Below are 27492 nucleotides of genomic sequence, written 5' to 3' on the forward strand. Positions count from 1 at the left end.
GTGATGAAAGGGAAGAACCTACAACCAAGATTACTCTACCCGGCAAGGATCTCATTTAGATTTGATGGAGAAATCAAAAGCTTTACAGACAAGCAAAAGCTACGAGAATTCAGCACCACCAAACCAGCTCTACAACAAATGCTAAAGGAACTTCTCTAGGTGGGAAACACAAGAGAAGAAAAGGACCTACAAAAACAAACCCAAAACAATTAAGAAAATGGTCATAGGAACATACATATCGATTATTACCTTAAACGTGAATGGATTAAATGCCCCAACCAAAAGACATAGACTGGCTGAATGAATACAAAAACAAGACCCATATATATGCTGTCTACAAGAGACCCACTTTAGACCTAGGGACACATACAGACTGAAAGTGAGGGGATGGAAAAAGATATTCCAGGCAAATGGAAATCAAAAGAAAGCTGGAGTAGCTATACTCATATCAGATAAAATAGACTTTAAAATAAAGAATGTTACAAGAGACAAGGAAGGACACTACATAATGATCAAGGGATCCATCCAAGAAGAAGATATAACAATTATAAATATATATGCACCCAACATAGGAGCACCTCAATACATAAGGCAACTGCTAACAGCTATAAAAGAGGAAATCGACAGTAACACAATAATAGTGGGGGACTTTAACACCTCACTTACACCAATGGACAGATCATCCAAAATGAAAATAAATAAGGAAACAGAAGCTTTAAATGACACAATAGACCAGATAGATTTAATTGATATATATCGGACATTCCATCCAAAAACAGCAAATTACACGTTCTTCTCAAGTGCGCACAGAACATTCTCCAAGATAGATCACATCTTGGGTCACAAATCAAGCCTCAGTAAATTTAAGAAAATTGAAATCATATCAAGCATCTTTTCTGACCACAACGCTATGAGATTAGAAATGAATTACAGGGAAAAAAACGTAAAAAGGACAAACACATGGAGGCTAAACAATACGTTACTAAATAACCAAGAGATCACTGAAGAAATCAAAGAGGAAATCAAAAAATACCTAGAGACAAATGACAATGAAAACACGACGACCCAAAACCTATGGGATGCAGCAAAAGCAGTTCTAAGAGGGAAGTTTATAGCTATACAAGCCTACCTAAAGAAACAAGAAAAAACTCAAGTAAACAATCTAACCTTACACCTAAAGAAACTAGAGAAAGAAGAACAAACAAAACCCAAAGTTAGCAGAAGGAAAGAAATCATAAAGATCAGAGCAGAAATAAATGAAATAGAAACAAAGAAAACAATAGCAAAGATCAATAAAACTAAAAGTTGGTTCTTTGAGAAGATAAACAAAATTGATAAGCCATTAGCCAGACTCATCAAGAAAAAGAGGGAGAGGACTCAAATCAATAAAATCAGAAATGAAAAAGGAGAAGTTACAACAGACACTGCAGAAATACAAAGCATCCTAAGAGACTACTACAAGCAACTTTATGCCAATAAAATGGACAACCTGGAAGAAATGGACAAATTCTTAGAAAGGTATAACCTTCCAAGACTGAACCAGGAAGAAACAGAAAATATGAACAGACCAATCACAAGTAATGAAATTGAAACTGTGATTAAAAATCTTCCAACAAACAAAAGTCCAGGACCAGATGGCTTCACAGGTGAATTCTATCAAACATTTAGAGAAGAGCTAACACCCATCCTTCTCAAACTCTTCCAAAAAATTGCAGAGGAAGGAACACTCCCAAACTCATTCTATGAGGCCACCATCACCCTGATACCAAAACCAGACAAAGACACTACAAAAAAAGAAAATTACAGACCAATATCACTGATGAATATAGATGCAAAAATCCTCAACAAAATACTAGCAAACAGAATCCAACAACACATTAAAAGGATCATACACCACGATCAAGTGGGATTTATCCCAGGGATGCAAGGATTCTTCAATATACGCAAATCAATCAATGTGATACACCATATTAACAAATTGAAGAATAAAAACCATATGATCATCTCAATAGATGCAGAAAAAGCTTTTGACAACATTCAACACCCATTTCTGATAAAAACTCTCCAGAAAGTGGGCATAGAGGGAACCTACCTCAACATAATAAAGGCCATATATGACAAACCCACAGCAAACATCATTCTCAATGGTGAAAAACTGAAAGCATTTCCTCTAAGATCAGGAACGAGACAAGGATGTCCACTCTCACCACTATTATTCAACATAGTTTTGGAAGTCCTATAGCCACGGCAATCAGAGAAGAAAAAGAAATAAAAGGAATACAAATTGGAAAAGAAGAAGTAAAACTGTCACTGTTTGCGGATGACATGATACTATACATAGAGAATCCTAAAACTGCCACCAGAAAACTGCTAGAGCTAATTAATGAATATGGTAAAGTTGCAGGATACAAAATTAATGCACAGAAATCTCTTGCATTCCTATACACTAATGATGAAAAATGTGAAAGAGAAATTATGGAAACACTCCCATTTACCATTGCAACAAAAAGAATAAAATACCTAGGAATAAACCTACCTAGGGAGACAAAAGACCTGTATGCAGAAAACTATAAGACACTGATGAAAGAAATTAAAGATGATACCAACAGATGGAGAGATATACCATGTTCTTGGATTGGAAGAATCAACATTGTGAAAATGAGTATACTACCCAAAGCAATCTACAGATTCAATGCAATCCCTATCAAATTACCAATGGCATTTTTTATGGAGCTAGAACAAATCTTAAAATTTGTATGGAGACACAAAAGACCCCGAATAGGCAAAGCAGTCTTGAGGCAAAAAAATGGAGCTGGAGGAATCAGACTCCCTGACTTCAGACTATACTACAAAGCTACAGTAATCAAGACAATATGGTACTGGCACAAAAACAGAAACATAGATCAATGGAACAAGATAGAAAGCCCAGAGATTAACCCACGCACCTATGGTCAACTAATCTATGACAAAGGAGGCAAAGATATACAATGGAGAAAAGACAGTCTCTTCAATAAGTGGTGCTGGGAAAACTGGACAGCTACATGTAAAAGAATGAAATTAGAATACTCCCTAACACCATACACAAAAATAAACTCAAAATGGATTAGAGACCTAAATATAAGACTGGACACTATAAAACTCTTAGAGGAAAACATAGGAAGAACACTCTTTGACATAAATCACAGCAAGATCTTTTTTGATCCACCTCCTAGAGTAATGGAAATAAAAACAAAAATAAACAAGTGGGACCTAATGAAACTTCAAAGCTTTTGCACAGCAAAGGAAACCATAAACAAGACGAAAAGACAACCCTCAGAATGGGAGAAAATATTTGCAAATGAATCAACGGACAAAGGATTAATCTCCAAAATATATAAACAGCTCATTCAGCTCAATATCAAAGAAACAAACACCCCAATCCAAAAATGGGCAGAAGACCTAAATAGACATTTCTCCAAAGAAGACATAGAGACGGCCACGAAGCACATGAAAAGATGCTCAACATCACTAATTATTAGAGAAATGCAAATCAAAACTACAATGAGGTATCACCTCACTCCTGTTAGAATGGGCATCATCAGAAAATCTACAAACAATAAATGCTGGAGAGGGTGTGGTGAAAAGGGAACCCTCTTGCACTGTTGGTGGGAATGTAAATTGATACAGCCACTATGGAGAACAATATGGAGGTTCCTTAAAAAACTAAAAATAGAATTACCATATGACCCAGCAATCCCACTACTGGGCATATACCCAGAGAAAACCGTAATTCAAAAAGACACATGCACCCGAATGTTCATTGCAGCACTATTTACAATAGCCAGGTCATGGAAGCAACCCAAATGCCCATCAACAGACGAATGGATAAAGAAGATGTGGTACATATATACAATGGAATACTACTCAGCCATAAAAAGGAACGAAATTGAGTCATTTGTTGAGACGTGGATGGATCTAGAGACTGTCATACAGAGTGAAGTAAGTCAGAAAGAGAAAAACAAATATCGTATATTAATGCATGTATGCGGAACCTAGAAAAATGGTACAGATGAGCCAGTTTGCAGGGCAGAAGTTGAGACACAGATGTAGAGAAGGGACATATGGACACCAAGGGGGGAAAACTGCGGTGGGGTGGGGATGGTGGTGTGCTGAATTGGGTGATTGGGATTGACATGTATACACTGATGTGTATAAAACTGATGCCTAATAAGAACCTGCAGTATAAAAAAACAAACAAAACAACTAATACTAAACTTTCATTGGGTTATTTGTATGGAAATATGTTAATATAAATGTTTCAGACATTACATGAAATTTCTAAAAATCTTATATTTGTATTTGTATGGAAATATGTATGGAAATATGTTAATATAAATGTTTCAGACATTACATGAAATTTCTAAAAATCATATTTGTATTTGTATGGAAATATGTATGGAAATATGTTAATATAAATGTTTCAGACATTACATGAAATTTCTAAAAATCTTATATTTGTACTTGTATGGAAATATGTATGGAAATATGTTAATATAAATGTTTCAGACATTAAAAAAAAAAAAAAAGAAAGGTGAGGTGGGGTGATACACAAAACAAGGGTTTCAAATTAGCTCAGATACCGTTCCATAAACCCAATATGTAATAGACAAGACCTACTCCTTGCTCAGAGAACTGGACTCAACACGCCCTATTCACCGCACAAGAATATATCTGACTAGTAATAATCTTAAAACCTATGTATTGATATCTCTCTGTTAGTGTGTCAAGTGGGTGTAAAGCAGCATAAACACAGCAGTGAAAAGCAGCTAAACCCCATTATAAAAATAAATTACTTTGAAAAAAAAAAAAAAAAAGAAAGAGAGAGGGAGAGAGAGGGAGGGAGGGAGGGAGGGAGAGCGAGAGAGCGAGAGAGCGAGAGAGGGGGAGAGGGGGAGAGGGAGAGAGATTAGTATTACCAATGTCAATTGCTTTCCTATGCCAGTAACGAACAACTGGAATTCGGAATTAAAAATATAATACCATTTACATTAGTATCAAAAAAAACAAAAGCCCCACAAAAAATGTATTATAAATCTAGCAAAATATGTATAAGATCTATATGAGGTAACTATAAAACTATGATGAAAGAAATCAGAGGATCTAAATAAATGGAGAGACATTCCATGTATATGGATAGGAAGACTCAATAGTGTAAAGATGTCAGTTCTTCCAATCCTGACTTACAGATTCAATGCAATCCCAATCAAAATTATAGTAAGTTATTTTAAGGATATAATAAGCTGATTTTAAAGTTTACATGAAAAGGCAGAAGACACAGAACAGCCAATACAATACTGAACAGGAACAAAGCTGGAGGTCAGAAACTACCCCACTTCAAGACTTACTATTAATATAACAGATAATAATACAGTGTGGTAATGGGGAAAGAACAGAAAAACAAATCAATGGAACAGAATAGAGAGCTCAGATATAGACCCACATAAATACAGTCAACTAATTTGTGACAAAGAAGCAAAAGCAATTCAAAAGAGAAGGAAGTCTTTCTCCGCTTCTCAACAAATGGTGTGGAACAACTAGACATCTGCAGGCAAAAAAATGAGTTGACATACACCTTATACTTTTCACGCAAAATGGATCAGAGACCTATACGTAAAACACAAAACTATAAGACTTCTAAAAAGGAACATAGGAAAAATGTAGGTGCCCTTGGGTTTGGCAATGAACTTTTGGATACAACACCAAAAAGTATGAACCATGAAAGAAAATGTGATAAAATGGACTTTATTTAAAGTAAAATTTTCTGTTCTGCAAAAGACACCATTAAGAGAATGAAGACAAGCCACAGACTGAGAAAAAATATTTGCAAAACACATATCTGATAAAAGATTGGTATCCAAAATATACAAAGAACTCTTAAAACTCAACTATAAAAAAATAAGCAATCCAGGTTAAAAATTTACAAAAGATCTGGACACACAACTCAACAAATAAGACATACAGATTGCAAATGAGCATAAGAAAAGATGTTCAATATCATGTATCACTAGGGAATTACACATTAAAACAACAATCTATAACCGTTAGAATGGCTAAATCCAAAACAATGACAAGACCAATGCTGATGAGGACATGGAGTAATTAGAACTCTGATTTATTGCTGACTGGAGTGCAAAATGGTAGGTATACCCACTTTGGTAGACAGGTGGGCAGTTTCTTACAAAACTAAATGTACTCTTACACATAATCCAGCAATCATGCACCTTGGTATTTACCCAAGTGAACTGAAGACTTATGTCCACACAAAGACCTGCACCTGAATGTTTATGATAACTTCATTCATAATTGCCAAAACTTCGAAGCAACCAAGGTGCCCTCAGTAGGTATATGGATAAACAAACTGTGATACATCCATAAGATGAAATATTCAGTGCTAAAAAGAAATCAGCTATCAAGCCATGAAGAGAAATGGAGGAAACTTACAGGCATATTGCTAAGGGAAAAAGCAAATCTGAAAAGGGTACACACTGTATGATTCTAACCATATGACAATTTGGAAAAAGCAAAACTATGGAGATAATGAAAAATCAGTGGTTGCCAAGAGTTCAAGGCATGCATGGGAGCATAGAGCATAGGGGACTTTGGAGCAGTTAAACTATTCTGTATGATGCTGTCATTGTGGATATATGTCATTATACATCTGTCAAAACCCATAATGTTCAATTCAAAGACTGAACCTTAATGTAAACTATACACTTTGATTAATAATAATGCATCAATACTGGTTAATCAATTGTAACAAATGTACCACACTAAGGCAAAATGTTAATAATAAGGGAAACTAGGTTAATAGTAAGAGGAACTGGGTGAGTGTGGATATACAGCAATTCGTTGTACTATACACTCAATTTTTCTGGAATACAAACAAACCAAAAAAACCCCACATTCATTAAAAAATTTCAAAGAAAAAAAAAAAGGCACAATCAAAGGCACTATTTGTGAAAACACCAGGTAGGAAAACAAGCTTATAGAAGATTTGTGAAAATGAAATGTAAGCACAAAAGATAATCAGTTCAAGTCAGTAAGACAGACAATCTATAAAATGAAGTAAAAAAAATAAAATGTATGGGCAAAATCTGCTTTAGCAGATTGTGACCCTACAGGAATATTTGTAAAACAATGGACGGTAATTCAAGGGGAATGTTAGCTACTTTAAAACTACTTTAAAATGAATTCATCTGTTTGTTGTTGTTTTTAAAGAAATCAGATGCTTGAAGAACATTTATATAGGGAATGAGAAAATTTTTTATATTTTATTTTCTCTTGTCAACACTGATCATGGCATTATTCAGGAATATAGCTCCCAGAGGCTGGCAGATATCTGCAATATAAAGCAAATAAGCATCATATTATTTTATACAAGTACTTAATACATTGGAAAGATGCTAGCTACATGTTATTTCTTTTAAAAGAATATAACAAAATTTTATGATGCAGCTTTGTTAATAAATGTACAGAAACATAGGTAAAAAACACTAAAATTACATATATCAACATCTTAACAGATTTATAGGTATAGGGATTATAGGTAATTTTCATTTTTTCTTATCATTTTTACACTGAATGTATATTACTTTTTGGTAACTTAAAAAATAATTATCTTGTGTATTTAAATTAAATAATGTATCTTATAATTTGAGTATACAGAATAATCAGTGCTAACTGTGACAGTAAAAAACTTTTAAAATGTATGTCACATATATAAAACTTATTTCAACATAAAATTTTAAATACATTAGGCCCATGAGACATTGCATCAGAGTGGCGCTATAACACAACTGGACATGATACAAACCACCTAGCTTTTAGAGAAAATATTTTTGGTATTTACTCATCATAAAGTAAGTTGACCCAGACGTATACTGAACGAGAAATGATTGTGTTGAGAACAATATAAGTTGACATTTCTGGGTCATCTACATAAAAATATGTATATTTTTTAAATTGCAGAAAGATGAAAGCCCTAAGGAAACGTGAAAATGTGCATGTGTGCCAAAAGAAAAGCTAACACACTTAGAATTTTAATCTTGCCAAGTCTGAATTCAACCTTTCAGTCAAAATGTCATACTAAATTTCAATTCCAATATTAATCAAGGAAGCAGTATAAAATATAAAAGACTAAGATTTTGTTGTGTTTTTATTGGAGGTGAGGAGGGAGACAGAGAAGAATGTGAGATTAAGGAGAAACAAATTAGGAAAAACTAACAACCCCAACAAATGCTTGCTTGAAGATAAGCATTTAAGGCAGATTGGGACTGAAAAGGGGGAAACAAATTGAAATAAAAGGATGGGGAACAACTGTCTGTTCCATACTTAATCTACCTCCTAGTTTATAATGGTCAACTCACATTTTATTTTCCCATTAAAGCATTAGTAAAATATACAAAGCTATCCAGACTGATCAGCCAATCCTGTTCAAATAAGATGAACACATAACATCAAGGTCACTTAATAACCACTATTTTAATTTTGTCCAGAATTCATTGACAAAGCCATCTCCAAAAGGCCTGCAGTGCTAAAATGGTTAAAATTAAACAGAACTCTATTCCACTCCATCAGAACACAAAGTGGGTCTATATATATATAATGAATCCCCAATTCCCTCTGTTATATATTTGCATGCCATGGCTACAAATGAAGACGGATACAGGTGTGCCCTACCAGCAGCTCAGATCCCACAAGGGCGTTGCCAAAATGATGAACAGCTCTTGGTAAAGTTCCCAACAAAACAAAGTACTATTTTCCCTCAAATTACTCAGTAATTGCATTTGTGGAAAATTTCAGTGTACGTTAAAACCCTGCAAAAATACTATGTGTTTATTTTAAAAATGGAGTACTAGGCTCAAATCATAATGTTCTTTTTTTTTTTTTTCACCCATGTAAACATCCTGGGAGACGTGGGAAAGGCACGTGCGGGCACAGAGCCGTTCTTCCTCATGCTGGACCACCCCGAGCACGGCAGGCAGTCTATCCTGGCCCCTGCCCTCTCTGGGACTGGCTGCCGTCCTTGGGACCAGAAATGCCCCACAAACACCCCGTAGGAGGCAGTCCCACCTACACTAGAAACCGCAGAGCTAAGGTGAATAAAGGATTGTTTGAGGAACATTTTAGATTTTAACAGCAGAAACACATTCCCCAAAACAGAATTAGCAGACTATTACGTGTTCATTCCTAAACCATTCAATGCAAAAATATTTTCAATTTCTTTAAACAATTCGTGGCCAAGTTGTGGTTAAAAATAACACAACCCCACAAAGATATATTCAGATACACGGTCCTCTGCTGATGTTTTGTGACTATAGTTTCACTACAAAGAAAGCATTTCAAACAATAGCTAAAGACTTGTCATATGGAAACAATATTTGTTTACTCCTGGCTAGGGCAGGAATATCTATCTATATATATATATATATAAACATAAATAAATATATACATAAATATAAAAATAAATATCAAAATATATATATGTAGAGAGAGAGAGAGAGAATGTTGAGATTCCTGAGCTCTGCTTTCACCTGGTTCTCAGAGCACTGGAAATCAGGCTTATACCCTGGAGCAGGATTTCTCATGATAGGCAGTACTGACATTTTGAACTGGATAACTGTCTGTTGTGGGTGGCTGCCTTGTGCATCCTAGGATTTTCAACAGCACCTGAAGCATCTACCCACCTGTTTTCAGTAGGAACCCATTCTTAATAATCAAATGTGTCTCTTAGGCATTGCCAAATGTCCCCTGGGGAGATCTTATTGCCACAATTGAGAACCACTGACTTATAGGCAGAAGACTGGAAAATCCTTCTTGTTGCACTCTTAGAGAAAAAGCTTCCAAATACCTAAAGAAATTGATATCAGGGTTTTCCCCCCGAAATATGTCCCAGCCAAATCTTTCCACAGTGAGAACCATCAATAGCTAGCAAACCCTAGCTAAGTTAAGAGAGACATGAAATAGGTTTCCAATGCTCCTTATATAAATTTGAACACAGAATCAAGGATCACAACAGAGCTGAGGAAAGCCTCTAAAATGAGACTAAAATATACCAACAGAAAGAATAACTTAGAAAACACAGAGCACGCAGGGAGAAATAAACCTCAAAACAAAACTTTAAATCCATAAAGAGAAAAAAAATACCAGAATGCTTTGGAAAAAAATACAAAGATCAAAAAAAGGTATTCAAAATTAAAAATCTGGTAAGAGAAACAGAAGTTTCAAGGCTTGAAAAATCAAGTAAATTTCCCAGAAAGTGAAAAGCAAAAGACTGGAAAAAGATGAAAAATGGGAGAAAAGAAATAGGTCCAGGAGTACAATATCTAATTGCAGTTACAAAACACACAGAGGCAAGGAAATTACAGAAAATGTATCAGAAACTTTCTCAGAGCTGAGGCATACAGGTTGCCAGACTGAAAGAATACATGAAATGTACAGCAAAGTAGATTTCTATAGACTCATAAGTCACCTCACGTTACTGTGACATTTCAGAACACTGGGTAAAACAAAGAGAAGACTCTCTAAGTTTCAGACAAAAAGGTTGTAGAAGCTTCCATAGGGGAGAAATAAAGTGCAGTGTTAAAAATAAGAATGGTTTCAAACTTTATATCAAACACTAAGAGTTCCTTCTCAAATCTGAAGAGAAACATTACCAATTTAGAATTCTACATCCAGTCAAACTAATAGGGTACAGTAAAGACATTTACAGGAACATAATGCCTCACAACATTTGCCTCTAAAACACCCAAAAAATTTTTGAAAAAAATGCTCAACCCCATTAATAATCAGGATCTGCAAACTAAAACAATAACCTAAAGCTACCTTCATCAGGTCGGCAAAAACAAAAAATATCAACTGTTATGAAAACTGTAGAAAAAAGGATCTATCATACATTGTTGGTGGAGTCTAAATTTATATATTCGCTTTGGAAAGTTTGGCATAATCTACACTCTACAGAAATGCATGCTATGTACATAAAATGCATGTGTTAAGAACATTCACAGAAGCATTATTTCTAAGCACTAAAAACTGGACACAATCCAAATGTCCATAATACTAGACTAGTTAAATTAATTGTGGTTTATTCATAAAAAGACTTACTACACTTACTATACTATAAACATTACTATACAACAATGAAAATACGTGAACTAAAGCTGTTAACAGGATTAAAAATTTCAACATGGGAGAAAAACTATACATAACATAATTCAATTACATATAGGTAAAAAACAGGCAAAATTAATGTATATTGTTTAGGAATGCTGACAAAGGTGGGTAAAAAATACTTGAAATAAAAGTAGGAAATCATTACCATAAAAATCCAGACAATCCCAATTAACCTTTGGGTGTGGTGAGGAGAGAGGAATGAATAAGAATGAATGGGGGGGCGGAGAGGGTGCCAGCAATGTTCTAATTCTTCACTTTGGTGGTGATTACAGTGTTCACTTTATAATTATTCATTATACTGTACATCTACGATTTGTGCATTTTTGCACATTTTGTTCACTTTATATCTATTCATTATACTGCATATCTATGATCTGTACACTTTTTTGCACATTTAGTATTTTGCCATAAAAAAGATTTAAAAATTGTTATCTAAGGCACTTTTATGGCTCTGCTATAATTTTTTTCTGTTCTAAAGTGGCAAACATTTGGTTCCAATATAAACAAAACTTTAAGGCACAGGAGTCTAGTTTTTATTCCATTTGACAACATTACTGCACACACAGAAAGTAGTAAAAGCACTAGTCAATGATGCATAAATAGAATCCACTGTCAAAACATACAAGAAAAATAAGTAGGAACTTTAACTGAGTACCCTAAAGGAACCATTACAGAATTAAATAATACCAACACAATACACATGAGGAATTTCAGATTCTCGGTCTTAAAAGCAACTATACATGGGTCATAATCTTTCAAAGCACCTTTACAAAGGAACATAACTGAAAGACTGGAATGGTTTTAGTTATAATTATATGGACTGAATGTGAAAAAGAAACGGTGCTACTTTACTTAAAAAAAACTTTATTAATGAAAATCCATGAATCCTTTCTTAAATATTCTTAATTAACATGAAGGAAACTATTTCCAGCAAAAATAGTATGATTTAGTTGAGAAACCAAAGGCTCTAAATCCGAGGCTAATAACCAAAGACACTTAAAATACCTTTTTAAAAAATCTGTTATCTACACTACAGAAAGGGCAAACTTCGATGATGTCCCTTCTCTCTCAACCATGACACACACTATCAAGGGTTACACGATCTCACATGCCCTTCTGAGAACAGCCACAGGCGCTGTGTTGCGGCAGCAAGGCAAGACACGGAGGGAAGTTCCACTGAAGAATTCCCAGCTTGCTCCCTCCCCAAAGCCTCTCCAGAATTCCAGGGAGGTCAGCCAAGTAAGGGCTGATGGTCCTCACACCCCATATAAACAATGCGTCTAATGCCAGAAGTTGTCAAAATTCACACAGCTTGTCTCTCTCCCTGGACAGGTGCCCCGCTCTGAGCTGAAGAAGCAGTCACCAGAGTCATCTGATGAGGCTCCTGAGATCCCATTCCTCTCTTACACCTGGACCATCACATTCCTCACCATCACCGGGGTGTAGTCACCACCTGCCACAGATATACTCTCATCAGGACGCCAGACGCTCGTCAAGCATTCGTCGCCGGCTGGCTCACAGGGAAGCCACGAGACGGAAGGAGCCCGCCTAGTTTCTGGCCTGCCTGGCCTAGACAAGCCTGCCCCCCTTCCCGCATTCCCAGTCTCCACACCCTTCCGTCCTCCCCTTTTCGATTCGCCTTTCGCCACTGGCGCCCACGGCTTTCGTTCTGAGGCCTGCCTACGCCATGTTACCTCTCACGGAAAAGCCTGCCTTTATCAGGGCAGAGCAGGATTCTGGAGACCGCGGGAATCCCTTCACAGGCTCCTCTCGCCGCGTTCCCTGCTCCGCTTCACCTGCTGCTGCCAACGTTACACCAAGACTCCCGGCATGCCCTGCGCAGGCACCGCCTCTCCCATCCCGCCCCCCTCCCGCACAAACACGTGACCTCCTTTCGCCTCCGTCCACGCCCACTTCCGTTTCTCCACTTTCCCTTAGCGGGGAGGAGGGGACTGGGGGTGTTAAAGAGTAGCGACTTCCTCCTACTCCCCGCCCCCGCCTCTCTACCCCACCCCCCCCGCTACAATGTCTTCCGGGTCGCGATCGCCTCGGAGCCTTCTGGGAAACCATCTCATTTCCTCCCCTCCCCCTCCTCCTGCCCTCAACCAACCAGCCTCCCGTCAGAGAGAGACATGCGCAGTGAGTGCCTCCCGTCTCTTCTACCCGAACCCCCCCTCCCCCCCCCAAGCAGAGAGACCCCAGCAGCAGCAGCAGCTGATGATGAAGAGAGAGGCAGTGGCAGAGGGGGGGCACCTTTTATTTCTATTTTTAAAGGGACAGGACACTAATTTTACCCCACTTCAACCTTGAATTGAGGGGGGTGGGGGGAAGGCGGCTGAGTTCCTTCCCCCACCCTCCAGCCCTGAGACCTGAGAGGGGGATTGAGCCTGAGAGAGAAGGAGAAGGAGTTTCTTCTTCTTCGAAAATCCCCCATCTACGACTCCTACCCCCTCACCCCTCCACTAGCCTCCCTCCCGAGCCCCCTCCATCCTCCTCCTCTTTGGCCGTGAAAGGAGAGAAAGAGACCAAAAGCCTCTTAGCAACACAGACCCTTCTCTGCTGCTGCTGCTGCTGCTGCTGCTGCTGCTGCTGCTACTGCTGCTGCTGCTTGGCCCTGGCTGGAGACATCTCACTACACCCGGGAGCAGCCACTTCCCCAGCTCTCCTCCTCCTTCGCCTCCTCCTCCTCCTCCACTCCCCCCCCTTTATTACCCTTTGTGTCATCCTCCACAGCTCCAGGGAAGGCACTCAAAAGTGGGGGGCAGGAAAGGTAAGTGTGTCTGTGGGGGCTTCATTGCCTTCCTCTGGCTCTGACTTTAACTCCGGGGCAACAGTAGCACCAAACCACATACGCAGTGGAGCTCCGGGGTGAGGAGGGGGTGGTGCTGGGGGGGCAGTGAAGGAGGGGCTGGAGTGGGGAGGGGTGTGTGAGGTGGGTGCCCATCCTGTCAGAGTAGGAAGGGGCACTTTTTATTTTTATTTGCTGTTGTCAAAAGTGGTTTCTCTCCTCCAGCTAACATCTGATTGTGTCTTGCTCCAGTGGGGGAGAATACAAAAACAACCCCCTCCTTCCTCCAATGAGGCGCCAGGGAAAGAGACAGAAAGAGGCACACTTTCTAGATGTCACTTTAAAAAAAGCATTTGGAGAGCTTTTTTCCTTTTTCCCTAGGAAAAGCTCCACTGCATTTGTTTCTGAGTGGGAAAATGTCGGGATCTGGATTGTATCGGAACTGCTTATCCATTTGTAGACCTGAGTGTTTTACCCTTTTTGGTTCTGTGTGTGATTTGGATATTGACTTCAGTGTTGGAACAGACTTGATTGGGTTTTGCTTTCTGGGTTTAATTTTCCTTTTTTTCGTTTTGTCTGACTTGCATAGAAAATTTCAAATTTTTGGTTGATAGAGGCCTTTGGTTAGGTTTTGACTTGTATTATTGCTTTTTTTGTTAAATGTTTGTTTCATATATCAGCATATAAAGTTCAAAGCTTAAAACACTTAAAGTTTTAATACCACTGGTATTGTTTCTCCCTATATACGTTCCTGGTATTTATTTTACATAAGATGAAAATATTATCTGTTTCATAATTAATCTGGGTATTTTTCTAATCTTTGTAACTTGTCTGAACAAGTAATCCCCATTGAAAACTTTTATGTTGTTCTGGCTTCATGGAAGGCCAAACCTCTCCATCAATAGTTTGCTGGATTGGTACCACTTTCAGTTTTAACTGAATTATTTATTTACTGTTGTAAATTGAGATGAGTTTTTCATCTCTTGGGGGTACTGAACCAAACTGCTCACTATATGTGAAAGGAGACAAATTTCTAAAATATGTTTTCATGAGTCAAAAAAATCATGATGTTGTAGTTAGAATATGCATTGTAGTGAGATACTAATTGAAAGATAAATCTAAATTTAGGTTTATAGAGTAACAGTCTTGATAAAAGTATGCTTCATTTTTACTTGGTATGTTCTTAGTGAATGGTTTTCAAATTCAGTACTGTATTTGATTTCAGAAATGCTAGAAAGTATATTTCTGATGTAGGCCTTTTACTAGGGCTTACATTGGAAAGTGGTATTTTGTTTCATATGTACATTTCTTTATCCTTTCCTTAAAGATGGATGCACACATTCACACACACACATTCCCTCCCTCCCTCCCCCTCGCTCTCTCTCACACACACACACACACACACACACCCTTTTTTGTAACTGCATTGGTATCTCTGATCCCATAATTTATGTCAGCAAAAAATATTCTGCTGTAAAGTAGCAATTTTGTGATCAGACTGGCAATGTGAAAACAGCAATTTGATCAACTAGAAAGAATTGAAGAAAAATAAATCTAGAAGGATATTTGACATAAATATTAGAAAGACATGATAATACTTTTAATTTTTTGTTTTCTTGATGGTAAAGCCAAAACACAATACACTTACATTTTACTGACAGAAAAGCATTGCGTATGTAGAAACTTGTTCTGTAAAATTTTAATTACCAACTGTGTGCAAAAGTAGACATTTACACACGGGGGGAAAAAAAGCTGTGTAGCAGTAAACAACATGGTCCTATTTCCCTCCTTTCTATTATAAATTTGAACAATTTCTTACCTTTCTCTGAGGTGTAATTGGTGCACTTAAGCAGAAATCTGTGCCATGTTCAAGTTTGTCTCCCAATAATACTATTCCAGGTCCACCTAGGATTTCTTGTCCTCACCTTAATACTTCAGGAACCTTAACATAAAAGATGGAAAGTAGAACTTAGTGAAGAAATCACTTAAGTAAAGCGAATTGTGTAGGTAATTGGGGTGGTAATTTCCTAGTAGGCAGCTGAGTGAAAATTTACAGCTTGATTATAATACCTTTACTTACTTTCTGTTTTCCTTTGAAAACATTTCTTACCCACCACCCCCAGGGTAACCCTATATGGTTTGAAGATTCCAGACCTCCTCTAAGTTGGATAATGACTTACCTTTAGGCATCTGTTTATTTTTATTATGGCTTATTTTTTAAGTATTAAGATATATTTTAGAATTGTAATTTTCAACTTGGTGATATCTTGGAGGTCACTTTATCCAACTCTTTCATTTTCCATATTGCTGAAGTTCAGAGAGTTTGAGGAACTTGTGCATAGTTCCAAGGCCTGTAAGTGGATGCACGTGGACCAGAGAACTCTGGTCTCTTGACATTCACTGAGCTACACTACCTCATTTTCTTTTGTCAGGAATGAAGCCTGTGCCCAATTCTGTGTATGGCACTTAAGGGTTTTATATGGGGGCCTATACTAAGAATATTAAGGCAAATAGCTATAAAGCCATAATTTTGTCCATTTATAATTCAGTAATTTGTTGTTGATTTTTTTAGGAGATACTGATTTCTCTCATCTTGGATTATTACTATTTTGAGAATTATTTCAGCTTTCCCTAATGCTTATTTTTCCCCCACACTTCCAATCAGTGAATACCCTTCTTACTCTTGTATTAAGGAGATATATATATATATATATATATATATATATATATATATATGAAGAATGCATATTGTATTATAAATGTTTACTTGTGATTCATGCTTTATGAACTGCTTAAGTAAGACTAAAGATTTTTTTCTTGTTAACATTTATATACCTTACAGCACAGTGTCCGGTACACAGTAGGCCCTACTGCTTGTTTGTCATAATTGTTATTAGAGTTCGGCATATTTGAATTTCTTGACTCTCAGATGTAGAATTTCTTCCTTTTCTTCCATTTTCCTTTCCTTTCTGCTACAATTTATTCACTACCATGAATATTTTTTTTCTTTATCTTAACTGTGGTTCTCACTTTTTCTAATAGCCAATTTAAATCCTGTTAACAAATAGTACTCATAATAAGTAAAAACATATTCTGTACAGGATGCAATTTGACAAAAGTGATTTATTTTAAATAAGTGATGATAAAAAAACTCCGACTAAGAATGTACTAGCAAATGTTCAGGATACATTTAAATTTTATTTCATTGAGTAGCTGGTACAATAGGTTACTGGAATGATTAGGCTGCTTTTACTATCTCTATGAAGCAACTGATACTTAGATAACATGTTTCCCTGACTTTGCTTTTTCGGTCCTTACCCAGACAATTTTCAACTTTCCAGTTTTCTATAGATATGAACATTTATTCCTAGTCATCAGTGGGACCCCAGGAGGTCAGCCAGAAGGCCTATGTCCAACTTATGTACTTTTGCAAACTTGTCTGTATTTTGAATGTATGTGCAAAACAGATTGTACTTAATTATTCATTAAACATTTATTGAGCATCTACTGTATGTCAGGCACTCTGCTAGGCATCTGAGAAACAAGGATGGGTCCCTACAATTTAATGTGAAGACATACCTTAATTGTATTCTACAGGCAAATTGGTCATATCTTTATTTGATGTCTCTGCCTAAATAAATTTTATTAACTAAATGGATACTGTTAGGTGGAAAAATGCATGTTTAAAAAGTTTTCATCAGTAAATTTAAAAGTATACTGGAGAGAAAGAGATTTCCTGAATTTCCTTTGCTCTTATATACCTTTTAGAATAATACTGATTCACAGTTTTTAAAAAGGAGGGGATCCCCTGCTGGTATATTATCTTGTGAAGGTAAATAGACTTCTGAGGGTCAGTCAATTCTGATCTCTTTTACATTCATTCTTAACTTTCTGTATTAGTAATAATTATACTTACCATTTATTATAAGTACCTAACACTGTGATAAATATTATCAATATCAGTCAGCCCTTACAGTGGTCCTGTGAACTTTGTAACACTGTCCCCATGTTATAAATGAAGAAACCTGTTACTGACAAAAGAAGATTTTTTCATGTGGCAGCAAAATATTCCATCATAGTAAATTCATGACACTTTCTAATTAAAAACAATCACAATAAAGAGTTTTTATCAGTCAATAAGTACGCTGGTAAACATTAGTAAAATTATGGCCCCAGTAGCTTATTGATAGAGCAATGCAAAATTTCTAAAAATTTACAAGGACAGAAAAACAAACCAAAAAATCCAATCCTTTATCAGGAACATAGATGCAGACCAGTGTGCAACTTGAAATAAAATATACATAAAGTCAGTCTTCTCTTTGTATGGCAAAAATGACACTTAGGCCTTCTACATATTGAACTTCCTTTGTCTTGTACGGAGTTAAATTTAGTATCTTGTTTATGAAGTTTGGAGGTTCCAACAATTTGTGACCCAGTGAATATTTACTATAAAAATTTTTATATAGCTCTGTTGATAATGGAAAACCTGTAAATAAAGGGGAGTTTATATTGCCTAATGTTTTAGTGTGTATATATACATATTTTCTGGACCGTCTATCTTATAATATTTTCATAATTATTACATCATGATTAAGTTTAATGTACTGTTTTTAGTATTGCTTAAAGTCAAATTTTTTTAGTATAAGAATGGACAACTTATTGGATTCTCTAGATGCCTAAATTATTATATAGTTGTTCTTTAAAGCAGCTACTGAATTAAGGTACTTTTTGACCCAGCTAATCAGAGTTGATTTTTACATCCTTTGCTTTTAGGAGAAAAGGGTAATTTTTTAAAATTCTATTTTATTAATCAAGTAACTTCCATATCCATCCTAAGTAATGCAATTCATCCTGTATGCTTACATTGACTCTTTTATCCTATAAACGTTATGCCAAAGCATTAGGACCTGTAGAGTTTGGAAATATTTTTAAATGCTAAAGAACTGTTCTATGTTATCTATTATTCTTCAGAAAGGAATGTTTATAACATGTGATTTCTTGCTTTTAAACCAATTTGAATAATTGCTGGGATTGAATAAGTCTGTGATCCTAAATAATCTCCTTAGATAACCTAAAGGTAATTCAGTTAAAAGTACAGATTCTAACTCTTAAGCATCTCTGTTTGAGGTATTTCTATATCATGTAAGATTTTAGAAGTTGGAATGACTCAGTATAACTCTTCAGAGAGACAAGGTGCAAGCCAGGCTTAACATATATTAAGGTATATCTTCTAATGTAGCTAGACATAACAGAAAAGAAAATCACTAATGATATCATACCTGATGAAAAGCATATACTTCATTTAAAGTTGGTTGTGAGTAATTCTGGTTTGAGTCCTTATTTCACTTGACCTATATAACCTTTTCTTAGAGAAGTTGTAATTAAATTCTGTAATTTTTCCATGTATTCAAAGCTATTGTTTTCTATACACCCAGTTCAGAAGTGTCTACTAATCTGTTTACCACGAATTAACTTAATCCATACATTCTTAATATTACTAGTATCTAAAAATAATAATCTAGGCTCACTGGTGTTGGGGGAGGGAAGTATTCCACATTCAACAAAAGAAAGTATTGATTTTCAAATAGCTTCTTTACTTGGGATATACTGATCTAAAAAATAGCTGCTATGTAAAGTAAAAAGGATTTTTATTTATTTGGAAAGTAAATATAAAGTTTACCATTATTGAATGTTAAGCGACATCAAAATCTTTAGGAAATCAATTACATGTTCCAGTAATGACAGAAATTTAGAGGCTGTTTTTTTAGCATTATTCTGAAATCATTTTCCTTCTTCCACATTTGTCACACAGGAGTTTGTGCTGAAGGATTTCTTGGCCATTTTAGAGACTGTAATCTAGTTAAAAGGTTTGTTTATGCTTCCCATCTCTGTTCTGCTGATGGTATTAGAATGCAGGCCAGAGCCAGACATCTAACTGTTTATAACATTCAAACTTCAATTAAAGCTACAGTGTTCTGTTCACTATATATCAGAAAGCTCTTACCAGATGCAAATACCGCCAGTAATAATGGCAATGATTTTGTGTAGCCATAGGCTTTCCGAAATCATGCCACCCCTTATGAATTCCTTTTTTTAATTTAGGAAGTATTAACATTTAATTATTTCATAGAAGTCTAAAAATGAAGCTTGTTTTTTTTCTAGAATTAGTATAGCATTTCCTTCAACAGTCGTTTTTGATAATAAAACCTAGCAGCTTATATTATTGCATATCTTATTAAAATGATCCAGTTTAGCTTTTTTAACATTAGTAAATTCTTAGTTAAGTGTTAGTTTGCTATCCAATTGATTTGACTCCTGTTTCTAGTTTGAAGAATAAGCAATATTTTGTCTATTAGAAAACAAAAGCAGCAGTCACATTACTACAGTATTTTTATATGTATGAGAGGGGATTAGATCCATATAATACATATTTTAATTTAATCTTATGTTGCCCTTCTGGTCTGCTGCTCATACTGTTTGTGGTTTCTGTGTTTAAGTACATTGATAAACTGTTTTTAAAGTTTTTTAAGCTGTTAAGAATTCTCTGAAAACATTTTTTCAGCAGCTACTCTGTTTTTTGTACAGTTTACCTCAGTGAGTCAGAAAATGAATTGTGTATGTGTCTAATTTTTCTAATTAGTAGGCAAATTTCCTATATTATATTGCTTTTGCTTTTTATAAAATTAAATTTTAGTTGTATTAATTTTAGACCTTGATTTATTAAATGTATATATTCTTTATGTATATACATATATTTTTCATTAAAATATAAATTTAAAGGAGATGTAAACATTTAAGGAACTATGAAAAATTATATTAAATTGAATGAAAACTTGCAAAAATGCTTTTAATTAAGAAACATTACAGTGGAAAAAGCTGTGTTTCTCATTTTCCTTGGCACTGAAAGTAATGATCTTTTTATTTTGGGATTATTATAGGGTAGAAAGTTAGGAAAGACTACCTGTGGTATCTAAAGATAAGCGCTAACAACAACCATGCAAAATTTGACTTGTAGGCTAAAAACCTGGAAGGATCTGTAAGACAAGCTAAGTTGAAACCAAGTCACAAAATGTGCACAGTATGATTCCATTTTTGTGAAAAAAAAATACATACAGGTTAATATACATACAACGTATAAGAATATATATATTTATATACATATATAATTTTGTGTATCTGCATATATATTCATAAAATTGAAAATTGTGTAAAATATATGCCTCATATTTTTGTAAATACATTAAGAAATGGTCTGGAAAATATGTACCAAATTGAATCCTTAGTTTATAGAAAGTACATATGTGGGATACTGGAAGGTTGAAGAACTCTTACTATTTTGCATACTTTAGTATTACTGGGATTTTTTTTTTTTTTTTAAGAATAAGCTCATATCCATGTAGTAATTTTATAATGGAAAAATATACTTATGTATTAAAGGATTCAGAAAACGAATGACCCAGGAAAATTGCAGTCCTAGCCCCTAATTGTCACATGAATATATCTCTTGACTACCTTGAAGAGAATTGAGTATTGGCCAACAATCATCATAGCTTGATACAGAATAAAGTCTGTTAGACTGATCTAATCTTATCTAACAGGGTGAAAAGCCTAGTCAGTTGAGGCAGGAACAATGGATGTAATCTATCCTGATTTTTAAATATTTTGCTTCTTATTGCAAAATGCATTTCTCACTATCTTGGGAAAATATAGACTGGAGAGCCAGTGGTGAAGACTGGCAGTCTTAAAGTGGTAGACAGTAAATCAGTTTCAGTCTGAGATATGATACAATGTATAGGCCTAAGATGGACTTTTGTTTTTTTAATCAGTGATCGAAATTATTGTACGCTCATTCAGAATACAGATGGCATAGTCACTTAACATTTTTATGATGTTTTCCATATTTAGATACTGGTTTGAATAAAGACAAAAATAAATCAGGAGGTTTTAAGATTAAGTCCTTTTTATTTTAAGTGAAACTTGTACTTGAAAAACACTTCAGGAGCCTTTGTAAAATAACATCAAACTCAGTATGTAAACATGCAGAGTAAAGAAGCAATTAGAATTCTGTAGAGTTAATCACAGTGGCCTTCCTGGGAGGATATGAGTTAATCAGAGTTTAGGTAGAGGAGAGATGCTAGGTTGGCACAGAAGAGAGAAATTCAAGTAAAGACAAAGCTTCCAATGGCATACGGGGATGGGGACGCTTATTTTTACTAGTTTGAAAGCTAGGATTAAAATTCAGAAAAACCCGATAAATTAGGAAAGTGATTAGAAACAATATACTTTGCATTTATGTTTTTAAAATTTTATTTCCCAGAATGCAGGTCAGAAAAGGAATAGGGGACAAAATAACTTGCGTAAAAAATAAGACAGTGAATAGCTCTTTGCAATTATGACTGGAAAATCCGTCAGAGTCTGAAGCAAGTGTATTGTGAAAATGCGTTGGAAATGAAACACTATAGTTAAAATAGGAAAATTTTATGCAAGGATACTGAGGTTCTTTTTCCCTTCATAATTAACATTCATACTCAGGTTGGTCCCTAGGATCAGTAGTAAATAGTACACAATTGAAACTATAAATCTTATATATAAATAAATTCTAAAAATAACAAAAAGTTACAGCTTACTTTTTCTCCATTTACTTTATAAGGTTTATTTGCATTTAATTTATTTCCAGCTGGCCCCATCATGTAACTTACCATCCCACCTACCCCCTACCACTATGTACTGAACTTTTTTTTTCTGAAAAATGGGAAGTTTAACAAGTTCTATAAAATATGACTCTGTATTTTTTTTCATCCAAAAAGTCATGAAATTTTTTCTTTTAAAACTATGTAGGGGTCATTGATTTGGTGTTTATCTTTTTTTTTTTAATCAGCAGTTAGTTGATGTCTTCCTTCAACAAATGTAGGTTGACACCTGTTATGTGCTCACGGGAATCGTGAGGAAAAATAGACATGGATCTTGCTCTTCTAAACTGAAGTCCTAGAAATAGGGAAGGATAGTAATCAAATAATCACATAAATAAATGCCAGTTGAAACTGTTTCATTTGCTGTAGAGAGGTACATGGTATTTAATATGAGGCCTTTTAGAAGGATAATTAATCAGTTAGTGGGACCAAGGGAAGCTTTTGTTTTGTTTTGAGAAAGTGTTTAGTTAGCTGAAATTTTGATGAATTTGAGTTAACTTGATCAAGAGAGAGAAAAAAGTTTTGTGGAAGGAAGGAACAGTATGTACAAAGGTCCTGATGGGGGAGTGGGGAGCATAGTACCTAATATTAAATGAAGGTCAGAGTGACAGAAGCTAAGAACTAGCGAGTGCATGGTAAGAAGTGATGCTAAGGAGTTATGTAGGAGCCAAATTGCAGGATGTTGTAGGCCAAGATTTTCTTATCCTTAGGGTTACTATTTAAACTTAGACTAATATTCTTTACACTCAACACAAAAGCTTACTACCACAGTTGACCCTTGAACAGCTTGGGGGTTAGGGATGGCAACCCTTCAAGCAGTCAAAAACCTGAGTATAATTTATAGTTGGTCTTACTATCCGCGGTTCCTCCGTATGGGAGGATTCAACCAATCGCAGATCGTGTAGTACTGTAGTATTTACTATTGAAGAAAATCTGTGTATAAGTGGACCCACGTGGTTCAAACCCCTGTTGTTCAAGAGTCAACTGTACTTATAAAAGGGTTGTTAAGGAGTTCATTTTTATTTCAGTTTAAAACTCATAACGCTTTTTCCCGTAGAATCATTGTTGTAGTGGTCAGGTCTCCTAAAACCCCTTAAACACAGATAACAATGGAAAGTAGTGAATATAACGTTGTGCCCTAAACATACCTAGGTGGAAGTTAGAAAAGAAAAGCAAAAAAGGGGATTAAATTGATGTCTGTATGTGCTCAAGAGAATGTCCTGGGTGTGATTGACTAAGTTTGAATAATGAAGAAAAAGAATATGTCTGCAAGTATACCAGGCTGCTGTAAGAGATCATAGCAAAAGATTGTCACATTCAGTTGGACAACTTGAGAGGACCCTCAACTGGCACCTGGATATGAAACAGTGTCATGTCTGGAGCGTACCAAGACAGAGAAAGTAGAAGACATCACATTCACAAATTGTTCCAATATTGACATATTTGTGTCAACGTTATTGGAACACAAAATTTTTTTAACTTCTTTTAAGAAAAGTAGAATTGCGAAATGGTAACAATACAATGCCAACTTTATTTTGGTTTTTTTCAGAGTAATTCATACAGTCAGAAGTAATTATAAATTACTAAGTTACGTTAACTATTTCAGGCCTTTATGTTAGCCTTGAAAATATTGATGTATCTCCCTTGGAGTAGTACTTTTAAAGACAAAGCTAAAGAAATTTAACTTTTGATTCTTATTTTCCATTTAACTTAGAACATTGTCAATAAGATATTTTCATTTCTTGTACATTTTAAGCCTCTTTGAACACCAGTTTCTGTCTGTATAAATAAACAATCTAATTAATAACTAAAACTTCAAGAAATGCCCCAAGTATTAAGAACATTGTAAAAAGATGGATAAGTTACTTGAATTTTATTAAGACCAAAATATCACAAAATGTGTTAAATTATAAGAAAAAGGCAAAATATATGCAAGCATTTGCTGAATAGACAGAGTGCATCACATTACTCTTGGTTGATGAATTCTGCCAATGCATCATCCTTCATCAGGTGATCTTGAACTTTGTGGCATTCTCAGGTATGACTTTTAAAAGATTAACATCTAAAATTAAGAACTACAGAATTGAGTTTAGTGTTTATTTATTTACTTATGTATTTGCTTTTTTACTTATTTATAAAACATTCTAAATGAGACAGTATCACTAGCATTGCTTTATTATACTACAGTGTCTAGTAAACTACTGATGATTCACAGACCATAAGTATTTGGGAAGCTCATTAGTGTTTGAAAAGACAGTTCACTAAATGTAACTAATAACTCTAAGAGGTCATCGTACCTTCTAAACAGAATTGAAGAATCACTTGAGAATTATTCCGTGATTGATGTGTTCCCTCTGTTTTACAGCTTTCTACTTGTCTGTCTGTCAAAGTATATTCCAGAGATCCCTAGTTCTGTGATAAGTTAATAGGCATGATCCCTCTACCTCCAGGAAGGTTTCTTCATCAAAGTTTAGAAAGCATGATTGAAGAATGCTGAATAGGATTGTTTTACTGCAGTAGTAATCACTCACATTTATTGAGTGCTTACTTTGTGCCACTCACCGTGCTAAGCATTTTACATACATTATCTTATTTAATCTTAACAACCAGAAAAAACATTCCAAGGAACACACTTAAGGAAGTATTTCCTCACAGCTTGTATGCACCTGTGCAAGAACTTCTGTTAAGAATGTAAAAGTGAGGGGCTTCCCTGGTGGCACAGTGGTTAAGAATCCGCCTGCCAATGCAGGGGACACGGGTTCGAGCCCTGGTCCAGGAAGATCCCACGTGCCGTGGAGCAACTATGCCCGTGCGCCACAACTACTGAGGCTGTGCTCTAGAGCCCGCGAGCCACAACTACTGAGCCTGCGTGGCACAACTAATGAAGCCCGCGCGCCTAGAGCCCGTGCTCCACAACAAGAGAAGTCACCACAATGAGAAGCCCACACACCGCAATCAAGAATAGCCCCCGCTCACCACAACTAAAGAAAGCCTGTGCGCATCAACAGACCCAACACAGCCAAAAATAAATAAATTAATTAATTAAACAAATTTATAAAAAAAAAAAAGAATGTAAAAGTGAGACAAATACCATTTTCTGTTGTTAAAATCCTACAACTTTGGGAAAGAAAAGTTATGAAATTTATCCTTAAAATTTAATGTTGAACTTAATAGTATGTTTCTATACTCTTCTAATCACTATATTCACAGATGATCAGTGGTAACCATTATACTCTTTTTATAAATAGGGAACAACCTTTATAGCTTCAGAGACATGCCTAGGTTTGAACACAGGCTGCATATACTGACTACTGTAGTATTCAACCTTTGGTGAGCTGTTACGGTTCTGAACTTTATCTGTGAGATTAGTATAGTGATACATTTCTCACAGAGTTGTGACTATTAAATGATAGAGTACTGAATGCATATGAATTCCTAGCATGTTGTGGACATTTACCAAAACTTGGCTTCCTTTCCTTTGCCTTCTCTGCTTCTTCTATTAGTAATCATATTTTAGAATCTTTGTGAAATTATATATTCATTAAATTTTTAAATTGTTTACCTTTTTAAAAAAATAAAATAATCTGTTACTCCTAAAACTACTTTAAGAATTCCCTGAAATTCTGCAGATGAGGGCTTGATTTACTCCATCTTTTTGCTATTCTGTACTTTGCTAATAAAATGGGCACCTATAAATGTTGTTGAACTTAGATATTAGAGAAATTTGAATAAATGGTCACACTTCATTAATGTAGGTACTCTACTGATAGCTTACAGCTGTGCTTTTGGTAATTCTTAGTAAGTGAAGTAGTATTAAATTATTTCCTTTTTTTTGATCTTAAATACCCCACATTAAACAGGCAATGTTGCAAAAAGGTTAAGAGCCTGGACTCTAGACCACCCTGAGGTGGGCACAATTATTACACGTGTTTTACTGATGAGGAAATTGAGGCACAGAATGGCACATAGTTAAGTGATAGAGTAGAGATTTGAATATATATATATCTCACCTTTAAAAATGCCTCGAATTTACTGAGTGCCATAAAAGTATTAACTGTTAATAGTGATTATATGTATTATTTGTATATTGTAATATAGAAAAAATTGTGACTAATATTTTTTTAAATGTTTTATTTTACATTGGAGTATAGTTGATTAACAACGTTGTGTTAGTTTCAGGTGTACAACAAAGTTATTCAGTTATACATATACATATATCTATTATTTTTCAAATTCTTTTCCCAATTAGGTTGTTACATAATATTGAGCAAAGTTCCCTATGCTATTCTGTAGGTCCTTGTTGGTTATCCATTTTAAATATAGTAGTGTGTACATGTCAATCCCACACTCCGTATCCCTCCCCCCTCCCCTTCCCCCCCACCCCGTAACCTTAAGTTTGTTCTTCAAGTCTGTGAGTCTGTTTCTGTTTTGTAAATAAGTTCATTTGTATCTCATATAAAAAATATCATGCAGTATTTCTCTTCCTCTGTCTGACTGACTTAGTATGACAGTCTCTAGGTCCATCCATGTTGCTGCAAATGGCATTATTTCATTCTTTTTAATGGTGACTAATGTATTTTGGTAAGAGTCTAATTTGGTAATTTTTCATTTGGCAGAATAAAACAAATTCAGTTTAATTTACAGTTCCTTGAAAAGTGTATCAGACTTTTATGTAGCATTTTTATTTGGCAAATTCTTTATATTATTTTTTACTTCTTAATCTTATCATTGAGAGATAGAGGGAAAAAATTCCCTACCGTTTCCCATAAAGAAACTGAGACATAAAGAAAGTTTAGGACCTTT

General features: G+C 35.3%; 2 protein-coding genes across 18 annotated transcripts in view; one reads left to right on the top strand and one right to left on the bottom strand.

Moving 5' to 3' along the window:
• Positions 1-13061, bottom strand: part of ORC4 (origin recognition complex subunit 4) — a 104341-nt gene extending 91280 nt beyond the window's left edge. The window contains exon 1 of one of the 3 annotated variants that reach the window (XM_059927797.1): positions 12906-13061. The gene's annotated coding sequence lies outside the window, so the exon portion shown is untranslated. The remainder of the gene's footprint in view (positions 1-12905) is intronic. The other 2 variants (XM_059927795.1, XM_059927796.1) reach the window with 2 other exon arrangements.
• A 248-nt stretch (positions 13062-13309) lies between these two features.
• MBD5 (methyl-CpG binding domain protein 5) overlaps positions 13310-27492 on the top strand; it is a 413153-nt gene continuing 398970 nt past the window's right edge. For 12 of the 15 annotated variants that reach the window (XM_059927800.1, XM_059927802.1, XM_059927804.1 and 9 more), the window contains exon 1: positions 13388-13981. The gene's annotated coding sequence lies outside the window, so the exon portion shown is untranslated. Of the gene's footprint in view, positions 13351-13387; positions 13982-27492 lie in introns of those variants that run through there. The other 3 variants (XM_059927806.1, XM_059927809.1, XM_059927808.1) reach the window with 3 other exon arrangements.

Source organism: Balaenoptera ricei, chromosome 7, assembly GCF_028023285.1.
Source record: "Balaenoptera ricei isolate mBalRic1 chromosome 7, mBalRic1.hap2, whole genome shotgun sequence".
NCBI lineage: Eukaryota > Metazoa > Chordata > Mammalia > Artiodactyla > Balaenopteridae > Balaenoptera > Balaenoptera ricei.